Genomic DNA, 12,213 nt, shown 5'->3' on the forward strand with positions numbered 1-12,213 from the left:
CTCCGGATTAATTTTGATCCACTTAGGGATCTTTAAAGTGCGCCAAAATCTCGACACACACAGGCGTTCTCGCTTTTCGCCCCCATAGAAAGTGCTCAATAAAAGTTACGGTCGAATTAAGTGGATGAAATCATGTTTCGCCTCTTGTGCATTCACAAGACGCGTAAAAAAAAAACATCAAGGTTAGCCAGACGCCTAGTTTTGTGCATTGTTTCTCGCATAATGGTAGACTCAGCGAGACAAAAAAAAAATCCCGTCGACGTAACTCTGCGAGGTTTAAAACTGTCGAACAAAAAGAACAATGCCACGTAAGCAACGATGTTTTTTTCTGCGTGTCTGGCGGCTCTTACGTTCGTGTCTGGCGAGCATTACGTCAAAGGAGCAGGTGTCCCCATTCAGTGCTATAGCCCTGCTTTACAAAAACAAGTCCACAGCCTTTTTCCTACACCGCTGGCGTCACTCGTGGACCCGCTGAAATGACCAGACTGCCTGGTTAGGGCGGGAATGTTCTGCCTTTACTCTCAAGCAACCACTGCCTTTCGAAGAAAAAAAAAAGTGACGGAAATAACTGAGGAAAATTAATAAAACTGAGCAAATATTTACCACGTGTATCCTTGACGAAGTATTTGAATGAAAGAAAGAATTTTAACGAGGTGTGGCGTTAGTTCGAGCACTTCAAAACTTAAAAATGGCCACTGAAAAAGAAAGGCGAAGTATAAATTTCAATGCTGGCACGCCTGCAGGCGAACGAAATAAAATCAATCAGAGCTATTATTGCGTGAGAAATAGATGGCCCATGTCGGCAAAATTTTGCGCCGTCGATCCGTAAACAGACAGCGACAGGGCGCGTGCTGAGAGAGGTGACGTTACGCGGAGCTTGCAGCGGTGGCGCTGCCTTCGCACCTCTGCCGGCTTTGCTCGGGAAGCGGCGGCTCCTCACTCGGCGTGATGTGCAGTGTGAGGCGGCACTTGCAGGGCAGAGTAGGCGGCAGAAGAGGATGGGATGGGAACGGCGGCGACGAAATGCCGCTACATGGTGCACAACAAATTAAGGAAAACAGTAGAGTGTTTTCGCTTACCGTATGTACCGTGTGTTCCGTGCGTACCGTGTGTACCGGGAGCCAACTGCGCAAGCGCGCCAGGGCACGGCGAGGGATGATCGTTCATCAGCGAAACAAAGCCACTCTACCGGAACTAATTCGCAAATGCCAAGTCGGGTCCCGGTACACACGGTACATACGGAACACACGGTACGTACAGTAAGCTAAAACTCCCTAATGCCGCTGCTGAGTATGGTTGGGCACAGCATGCGAGAGGCGTGCAAGAAACGCTGCGTTGTGGGCTTCTAAAGCTGGAGCAAGGCATGCCCATTAATATTGGGCCGAGGCTCAAGTTTACGAGGGAGATGGTTGAGATACTCACACATAAAAAAAAAAACTTCGGCTATCCATATCCAAGCCCTTGTAGCCACGACTATACCACCTGTACAGAGAGGAAGAGAAGAAAAAAAAACTGGCATCGTCCCTTTTGGACTAGAAATTGCAAATTGTTTATAATGCGTTTTATGCCAGGCGTGCAGTCTGGTCGCTCTAATAACATGTACCACGAGATTCGCAGTGCTCATCACAGGAGTAGGTTGCGTGCAGTTGCTGGGAGTGCGTCCGCGGCGTAGGTGACCTCGTTGAAGAGAACTCGTTGCAAAATCAGGCGAGGAAAGGCTTCGAATTCCAGCACTCATAACTGGCGTCGGTGGTTCAGTGGTAGAATACTCGCCTGCCACGCGGGTGGCCCGGGTTCGATTCCCGGCCGACGCAGTTTTTTTTTTTTTTTCTGGCTTAACGTAGAGCAGACGAATCTTTCTCACTAGACCGCGTTACTGTTCTACAAAACAAGAGCTGCGACAAGAATTGCGATGAAGAGATTTCAACTAAATCTAACAGAACATCATTAACACGGCAATCTGATTTTTTTTTTATCGCGCCATTTTGCGGTGCGCGCCTTTACGATCACGCCCATGGTTGCAAGTTTGTTAATATTAAGTTACATTACTTAGACACATCAGTCATGCATGGCGAAAGAATATTAGAGTCGTCATCGTTAATTTCACGAAGAAAGATCATATAAGTAGGTCAATGAAAAACTGGTGAATATTATAAGCTTTCCGAAAGTATATAGCTATACCGTGATTTTTTGGCAGAGGGGAGGAGGGGGGGGGGGGGGGGCAAGGAGACAGCAAATTCAGTGCTGCAGTGCGCCTAACAAGTAAGTTTACTATCCACGTCAAGAGGCCTGGATAGAAGTTTAATTAGTTTATTTTCTGAGCGTACATTATGACGTACCTTTCTACAAAACGCTATAAGAAGTTCGTAAAAGTACCGTCATGCTACAGCTAGCAAGTCACCTAGACAGACAGACAGACAGACAGACAGACAGACAGACAGACAGACAGACAGGCAGACAGACAGACGAACTAAAATTTCTGTGCTTATGCAGCACTATCGTCTTCAAAATTATTTTGGCTTTGTACTTGAATCAGTACTCGTTTGCAACGTGGGTACGTTAGTAAAATAAATGGGATGACAATTTGCAATCGTGTTCTTGATTCCAACCACGTTCCCGATTTTCCATTTAAACAAAAGGTACACGTTCTCCGGTAAAACGTTGGAATATTCTCGCAAACAACTCGCGCGCGTGCTCCCGTACATTGAATCAAGCGGGCGCGGAACAAAAGCCCTCGGTGTGTTTTCCCCGAGACACGCCGGTCGAAACCAGATCTCGCGAATGTCGTTTGCCCGTCCCCTAGTCTGGGCACGTGTCTCCGCATTACGTGCGTTGTCGTGCCCGCGAAGTTCGCCGCCGCCTGCAGCGACCGAGGCATTCAGATTGACTGATAATTCAAGTTCACTGGGACAGATTCTCTTTTAACAGAGAGGCTACCCAAGCTGTGTGCGTCTTAAGTGGCGTCCCCAAAGCTAGTAGTGTAAAATGCTCGGAAGGTCTCAATCTAATATTAACACCTTACGTAAAACCACACTTTACGTAAAACCACACATACGTAAAACCATAAAGATACCTTTGAGGTATCTTTATATGTTGAGGTACGCCTTCATATATTGTTGAAAGTTCTGAGATTAAGAAATTTGAATGTGCTCTTGACGTTTACTTCGCACAGCAATAAATAGGCAGTTTTAGCATATAGTTACCGTGTTTGCGTTACCGGTTACCGTGTTACCGGAAGCCGCTGGCGACGGTGACGCCTGGGCCGGTAAGTTACCGTTCGCGGTAACTCTCACGCTGCGCAGTCGACTCCCGCAAACACGGTAAACGGTTACGTAAACACGGTAACGATATGCTAAAACTCTCTAATATGTGATTATGTTTTTGTTCTACGTTGCTGAAAGCGTCAACGTCTGTATTTGCTTTCCGTATCGTTCGCTTCCCTTTCTGTAATGACCTTCAAGTTGGGGTTGACAGTATAAATAAATAAATAAAAATAAATAAATAAACAGATATCTTGGGAAAAATCACTGAGCGCTAAGACGACTGTATCAACACGCCGAGTTTCATCTACTTGCCATAATTAGTTAGTTCACGGTGAATTTGCAAAGGTTGCAGGATTCCAGGATGCTGTCAATTGATACGGGCTTGTACGGAGGGAGTGGGGTTACAGGAAACGGTTGTGGCTCTTCTTTTATTAAAACCATCACCAAACAAACTACGTGACAATTAACTTCGAATTAAATCCAAAAAAATTATGTGTACGTGTCTTTTTTCGATCGAAAGTAATCATACCTAACTCAGTATAGTTATCCACGAATGCAACTTCGCTGTTATCGTATCTTCCGCCGCGGTGGCTTAGTGGCTAAGGCGTTGCGCTGCTGAGCCCAAGCACGCGGGTTGGATTTCCGGCCGCGGCGGCCGCTTTCTGGCGGAGGCGAAAAGCAAAAACGCCCGCGTGTTCGAGATTTTGGCGCACGTTATAAAGATCCCCAGGTGGTCAAAATTAGTCCGGAGCCCTCCACTATGGCACGCCTCATCGCCTGTGTAGCGTCGGCGCGTTAAACCCCACAGTCAGTCAGTCAGTCAATAGGTTGGTCGGTCAGTCAGTCAGTCAGTCAGTCAGTCAGTCAGCCATTCAGTCAGCCAGGCAGTCAATCAATCAATCAATCAATCAATCAATCAATCAATCAATCAATCAATCAATCAATCAATCAATCAATCAATCAATCAATCAATCAATCAATCAATCAATCAATCAATCAAATCTTTTCATCCTCACAGCAGTGGAAGAAGGGCTCTAAATTTTCTTCATTATCTCTCTTCAGTCAACAAGTCGCCGCTCGCAAATGAAGCTGCCGCGCCGGTGCATTTTGTTTTCGACAAAACCACGCAAACGACCCCAGACGGAGGCACAGAAGACGTAGACAGGCGGTGTTTTTTTTCGCGACGTCCTTCTTTCGCGCCTCTCAGGTCGCACGAGCTGTACTTTAGTCCCCAAGAAGGCCGGTATCATCAACTTACCCGGGTCATCAGACTGCCCTCTCCCTTCTGTAATCTCGTATGGGTTTGCCTACTGAATTGTATGCACGTCGTAGCAGGGTACCGACACAAAAGCACACGTTTGTCTTTTTTATGTTCAGGTTTACTGCTGTCGCGATAGACGCGGGAAAGTCTCGGGTGCACAGCACAGCTCATTACACATGCCGTCGCTTTTGTCGTCCGCCCCCTCCTTTGTGCAGGAAGCCGCCGATTCGAAGGCGGTACCAGCCGTGTACTTGCTGTGACACAGTTTCCGTCTCAAAGAAAAGCTTCGTGTCAGCCCGGCTGGGATGTTTCGGAAAGAGCTATGCTTCGACGGGCGGCATTTCTTTTCGCAGGCAGTGTTCGGACTGAGTTTCGGCAGAGAACTTGTCCTAAGGTTTGTGCTGACAGGAAGAATTGCATGAATAAGCATTGACGCTGTGGATTGATCTTCTCTTTGCCAGACTGCTTAGTCAATTTCTTTTGCCGTAAGAACCGTGCACGCCAGTTCAACAATAAAGTGCTCTCTCTCTCTCTCTCTCTCTCTCTCTCTCTCTCTCTCTCTCTCTCTCTCTCTCTCTCGCTCATATGCTAAAAAACACATGGAAATGGCCAAATTTATTCGACTCAGGAGGGCCATTCATCGTTAACATGACCCTCGATAGCATGAGTTGTTAGAACTAAAGACAGTGTATCGGGAGCAAACTTTTTCAGTGCATTTACGGCTCGTTAACATTGTTACGTTGTTGAGGTAAGCCTGCGGTCGGCACAAAGGGAGGGGTTGTACGTCCGCAAAATTCAAGAGAGGCCATGTCTCAGTAGTATGAACAGCTGGCACGAATAGAGTGTCGGTTGAAATATTTATGGTATTTGTTAGCCCCTACGCTGCGGTGATTCTGGTAAGGTATAATAAGACTTAGTTGTCGACCAGTTGGTTCGTGGTCTTAAAAGAAACAAATACTGAGCGAACAAATGATAAACAAACAGGAGAGTAAGACGACGAGACCTACGGGATTTGATAATATATGTATGTCTCGCATCATGGGCAATTTCCTCGCGGAAATTTTCGCGCTCGTCCTTTTTTTTACACTTCTGTCTCTGCCTGCTTTTTTTTTTCGTGCAGTATTTGCTTCTTCAAAGAGTTTAATGAGGAACTGCGTCTCGGAGGCTTCGAGATTTCTCGATGCGGCCGGCGGGTGCGGTTAAGACGGAAGCAGACCTTGATCAATTGCTTGGCGTAGATAATGAAGCGGAAGTGGAGGAGGAACTACACGACAGAGTCTGCAACGAAAGCGCTCTTGACACTTCTACGAGCAATGAGGGCTCCATCGACGAGCATTCACCCGGCACCACCCCGTGATCAACGCCTTCGTGTTCTTTTACGCCCTTGAATCTGTGCTGTGAAGCCTAGACGAATGATCATCGCGGTGCATACTGCAATGCATACACATGTAATTGCTGCATGTTTCACAGCGAAGCTGTTAATAGTACCTCTATCAGATTCACCGGTGTCCTTTCCCGTCAGCGTAGTGCGTATTGCGGCTCAGCCTACTTTACAGAGGAAACCCTGTAATTCACGTTTAATTGAGCATATATCAGAAACAAATAAACAATGTGTTTCATTGCTGACACGACTGTGGAGCTGTGCTGAGTTACACCTACTGCTCATAATTAGTCTACAGTGCCGTTGTAAACGTTTAGGAATTCTCGCCCGCCATCAATAGATGCGCGTCTACGGGGAAATGTCGTTCCAGAAAATGGCTTTAACTACAACAGGCATCCCAAACGAGCCATAGAACATTTCACTGCTAAGACAACTCCATAACCGTGCGGAGTTTTATCTTAGTCGGTGCCACAGCGGTGCCAGTCCTAATACGAACCACCATGACTACACCGGTTCCGAAGTCGTTCGGTGCTGACACCACGTTTGGCAAAATAGCTGTGAAATGGGTGGTAGCACTTCCATCCATTCCCACTAGGATAAAACGAAATCTACCAAGTTTCATTAAGATCCTTTACAAATTGGTACATCGCAAATCGCAAACTGAAAAATGATCGTAATGTGCGTCACGGGTAGCGCACCAGGCATTTCACAAAGCAAAAGCGTTCAAAGTGAATGAGCACGGACTGACGCTACCCGTGCCATGTGGTGCAATCCTTTTGCACACGACACGCTCTTACTCCGAGGCCCGCGCGCCGGCGCTCGGCAGCTGACGTCACGCTTTCCCACTGCGCAGGCGGGGCGCCCCAGTCCGGAGGCTTCGCCCTTCACCGGCTTCACCGGTTTCGCCGATGACATGACGAGAAACAGATACAGTCAGTCTCAGCGTCTAATGCTTACGCATAAAACAAGAATTTCCAAGCATTTGCCTCACTATCACTAGCATTCTCACTAGCAATTTTTTTCATACCATTTTTCAAAACCGCTTTCACTGACCGCCCCCCTCCCCCTAACAGCGTCGCTCCCCAAACATTTGGCCAAATTTCAGTGCCAGAATTTTTTTTATCACCCCCCCCTCCTCATATGTGATATATAATAATTAAGGAAAACTCTCTCTGCGGACAGATTAGCGAGGCGGCACTGTATAGCCATTATCCATAACCCTGTGTTGATTGTGCCCTCCTAATTAAACTACCTGTGGATGGCTGTCCTTCGACCATTACAGGATTTATACACACGACAACGGTTAGGAAATGAAAGTGGGAAAAAATGACGCGCTTGACCAATCGCACGCGACCGGCTTTTTATACCTCTTTTAAAGCGAAAGCTTTCTTATTGGGACGGATGGCGTCCTGTAAAAAAAAAAATGCATTTCCCCATAGACCGGTTGGTCGACCGATAAGTGCGGATAAAATCTGAAACCGGGTTTCCATTGTGTCAAAACGGCTACTCGAAAATCGCGAAACGGAACATTTCTAGATAATACAGTATTACATGCATCTGTTATGAAGAAGGAGCACAATACTATACGTTTATCTCGTAAACTCCATATCGGTATACATTCAGTTCATTCGTAGACGCGTTTACTTAGTGCGTGAAAAACCGTCGCTTGGGTTCACTCTTCGTTCGCGATTTGGGTCTTTAAAGGTTTGGCGATCGATGGGATGCATTTTTAGGAATCCAGCTTTTCTCGACTTTCTTTCGGAAGGAATGGTATTTTATTTCTTTTTTTTTTTTTCAGTGAAAACTACCGATGTTGCCCTACCGTTTGGACGTCACACGTGCTCTCCATTAGGAGGGTAAATTTTGCTTGGAAAACACACAGAAATAAAACTGGGCGTGGAAGCCCGAATGCGTTGCCGTAAATATGCAAAGCACGCGGAGGCGGCCGGCAGACCGTCGCGTCACTTGAAGGGATATATACGCAACGCGGAAAGCGTACAGGAATCTCGACGCCAAGCTGTTTTTTAATGCGTAGCATTCTTTGCCGAGTAAGTACCCCCACAGCCAGGACCGTGTAACGCCCTGCATTTCCACAAAAATGCAGATTTAGCGGAAGTAATTCACCTTTAATCGTTATAACAACGTAAGTGGAGATAAATGGTAGGACATAATTTTGAAAAACAAAAAAATAACAAACATTATAATAAAATTTTCACAACAACGATCTGACAAAATCAGAAATATGCATCTATACATCTCCCCCAAAACCTAAGAATAAACAAAAGTCTGCAAAAGAACATCGGAAATACGAATAAAAAATATCGTAGACGGACCAATGTTGTAGTACGCCTTGCATCTTCGAAAAAAACAACGTGATTCCCAAAGTAAAAACACTTCATCGCTATGATGGTATAAATTTACATGATTGGCTAACAGAAACAAGTGAAAACTTAAAAGAACTCACAGACTAGAAAAGCAACATAAGGATGCTAAGCATCAGTAGACAATACTCTGAATTTCTGCAGAATCCTTTAACGAAACGACAGACTTTTTTTTACGAGGACGATAGACTTTCTCGGGCCACCTAAACACCAAAATTTTAGTATGTTAACCACTCGGTGCGATCTCCCAGCAAAAAAAAAAAAAAAAGTAAAAGGAATACTTGTATCCAAAGTGAATATATAGTAGCATGACCATTAGAAACTATAAAACTGCATGGCATTGGTCATACATGTCTATATACATTCTCGCAATGTATATAGACATGTATATAGACTTCAGGCATAAGTATACATATAAACACATAACCGAGGGTCGCAGCGTTCTTATATATAAAAAATACTCGTTGAATCGCTTTGTACGATGATAAATGAAACAACCAACGCCATAAAAACATTGTCGAAGACAGGCGAGGTAGAAGCAAACACTAGAACAAAAAGATGTCGGCCTGAGCTGCTCCAAGCCCGGCCCACGGTGGCCCGGCCGTACTCCAACCAAAATAGGTACAAAAGTTACCAACAGATGGCGCTCGAACCGTGAGAACGCGGGAAATTTCAATTGCATTAAGCTAACCTCCACTGCATTCATTCTGGTAGGGGCGAGAGGGAGAGGAAAGAACGGAAGGGGAGGGAGGAGGAGGAGGGAGGGAGAGGAGGGTGTTACGTCAAAAAACTATCGTCTTCAGACATTTGCAGTGAAGCAAGCGGACTTACGCGGCAAATTTTCTCCCAATCCTTTCAACTATATAAAAGTTTGAAAGCGCGCACTGCTCGGGTATTCTCCGTGTTTCCTATATTAGTCTCCCACAAAATGCGGAGAACATTCACGCTGAGAAGTACAGCGCGAACTATCAATCATTTGAAACTAAGGATGGCAATTCTGGAGGGAAGAGACGGGCAGATGTACAATTTTGATTCAATTTTAGTACCAACGGAGTGTTGTCATTGTTGCTGTTGCTAGTTAACAAGTGGACCTAGCCTTATAAGGCGTGCCGCAGTTGCTCCACCCAACCAGCTCCTTCTAACGCTACGCGGCCTAAATTACCGAGATTTCCATAGGCTTATGTGTCCTTCAAAAACTGGAGGACTAGGCGCAAAATATCTCTGCTTCTAATCCAGTGTCCGTTAAAATTATGACGTCATCCAAGGAGGCTCTCTTTCGAAGTTCCTTGAAAACACAACTGACCGCTCCGGTGTGAATTTTTTTTTTTTTTTCCGAAGGAATTAGGCAGCTTTCTGTCTCAAACATGTTTCAAAGCGATTTCACAAAGACGTAGTAACTGTCTTTCACTTGCTCTCGTCGGTAAACAACAAACAACGATTGCGTGCCAACCATAGAGTGTAGGTAGGAAAGAACAACGGAGACGCGCGAGGCTTCTGCGCAGTGTACGTGGCGGCTGCTCCGGACTGACAGCCGGTTGATGCCAACCGACAAGCGGTTGTCGATGAAGAAACGGTTTACGGCGCGTGCGCAATTCCCATTGTCCGTGAGTCACGGGTCGAACGAGACGCACGGGGTGATCACGAAGTGACGCAACGGTGCACGCGCTGCAACCCTCGCGTCACCACGCAGCACTCACTCGCGTCACGAGCTCTCTCCGGTAGACAATGCGCCGACTGAGATAAGGCCCCTATCGATGACGACGAACCTGACAGGACGGATTCTCCCGGGAATCGCGGTTGCTCGCTCAAGTGGCGGCCGATACGTGACCACGCCCCCCTCCCACTATTTTACCTCACACTGTCGCTATCATCACGTAACACGGAGTCGAACCTTCCGACTTCCAAGGACCCTGGCGCTAATCACGAGGAGGCGGGTCTTGGGTCAAAAATTCTGTTTACTTTTCTTGCGGACTCATAACTGGAAGAGGTCCTGTAAACCCTCTGAACATATATTTTTAATTATGTATACATCTCTCCAGACATCATGTCTTATGCGGCGCGGTATTTAAATTTAGCTTAGCATCGTGTCTATCACCATCCGTATCCGATGTTTACCGCGATGAATTACTCCTGCTCCCCCCCCCCCCCTCCCACCATTTTTTTTCGCTCTCAAATAAAGTCTATTCATCATCATCTACGCTCTTTCGTGTCACTTTGTTCACCGCCATTTGAAGTGGCAAGCCTTATACCGCAAGTGGGGCTAACCTCTTCGGTTTAACCTAAGGCTTTCTCTCTATGTCGTATAGCAACGCCTTGTTTATAGTACGGCGGCCTCGTTAAGCCCTGAAATTAATTCAGTGCGGGTAAAAAAGCTACAATGGACACTTGCTGAGACAGAATAGCATAAGTGGAATTATGCCACGGAGAGTTGCATAAAGACGTCACATTGTTGATTCGAAATTATAATCCTCCGCCACTAAAACCATTGCTATTGAAACGAAACAGATGATTTCGCTTAGTAAGGTAGTGCATTCTCGACACTCCGCCACAATTTTACTGCGCAATACAAATATCGAATGATTGCATAGTTTCTACGCTTGTTTACCCACAGCCAATTTCGCACTTTCGGTACATTTCTTTATCATAGCAATAAACGCTAAGGCGACTCGAAATTCGTCGTGATTTGTTTCGATAAATGAGATTTCGTTCTCAATTCCCACATTGGGGTCTTTAAGGTAATAAAATGAAGTAAAGTGAAATCCAACTGAATTCAATTCGCTGTTTTATTACTCACAAAAATAATTTTAGTGTTAAAACATTGCACAGCGTTGTAACCCTTGAGATTCCTTCCCAGTTTTCCCGCCGAACAAAGCTAGTTATCTCGAATAATTGCATAGGTTTGCTGCTTGCTAGCACAGCGAATAATTAGGCGAATAGCTGTAACTGCGATTTGTTACACATTTGGTTTAAAAAGTACAGCCGGTAAAAGGCATATAACACAGCGTTCGTACTCTCAGCCCTATCCTTCCCCGCCGGAGCGGGATTTGAATAAAACTACTGCGGAATTCTGAAGTCTTAGCCCTTCCATTTTGCCTCCGACATGTTTGGAACGAGTATGTTTCGGCAGTTTTCAGATGTAGCTGGTTGAAGTTGAAATTGCTGTTATAGACAAGCGTTTTACCGGCTGTACGAACGTACAGAGACAGCGAATCTTAACACAGCAGTAAAAAAGTTATCGCAGATGACGATTACAGGCGCATTGTCGACGCATGTACCCATGCCCACAACCGGTCTAACCTCTGTGCGCACGTGCTGTCACGCTGGTCGACTATCTGGCGCCGTACCGGCGCCGGCCGAACTGTGTATAGCAAGAACAGTAAAAAGAACCTTTAACTCCTTTTTCGTGGGAAAGCGAGGAAGCCTGTCCGACTCGCCTTCTGGTAGCCGCTTGTCAACAGAGGCTCAGCCCCTAATTTCAGGTTTTCGCGTGAAGTCAGCAGCAGAAGCACTGCTGTATGTCGCGCCCCTTTTCGCAGTCAAAGTGAGACGTGCAGTACAGATAAGCTCAGATAAGCTCGTCGCCACAGGTTTTATGTGCACCGCGTGCTTCCAGGAATATTTGCTGCTCTGACGTCAATGCAAGGTTTCTTTAATTGGGAACGCGGTGTCTCCGCACTGCTACCCCCGGGATGATCCCTGTGCGAAATTTGAACGCTTGCAGTGGAAACACGCAAAATAATTTCCACCGTTCCCGGGGATTCTCTAAAAGCTCATAAAGTCCAAGCGCCTAAGTTTCTAGAGCTGACGTATACGTACGCCGGGTTTATCGTGGGAATTTTGTCTGTATGTGATTATCAAAATCTCTTTTCCGTTATTTGAGTAGTTCCCCAGGGTCGCGTTGTGCGCCCCCTGATGTTTATGTTGCAT

The 12,213-nt window shown here is 46.0% G+C and overlaps 1 non-coding gene across 1 annotated transcript; it reads left to right on the forward strand.

Annotated features, from left to right (window-relative positions):
* Positions 1-1,743: 1,743 nt before the first annotated feature.
* On the forward strand, positions 1,744-1,814 carry Trnag-gcc (transfer RNA glycine (anticodon GCC)). The gene has a single exon. It is a non-coding gene; the product is annotated as a tRNA-Gly (tRNA).
* The last annotated feature ends 10,399 nt before the right edge of the window (positions 1,815-12,213 follow it).

The sequence above is a fragment of the Haemaphysalis longicornis genome, unplaced genomic scaffold (assembly GCF_048455015.1).
Source record: "Haemaphysalis longicornis isolate Haplotype H1 unplaced genomic scaffold, Haemaphysalis longicornis Haplotype H1 scaffold_10, whole genome shotgun sequence".
Classification (NCBI taxonomy): Eukaryota; Metazoa; Arthropoda; class Arachnida; order Ixodida; family Ixodidae; genus Haemaphysalis; species Haemaphysalis longicornis.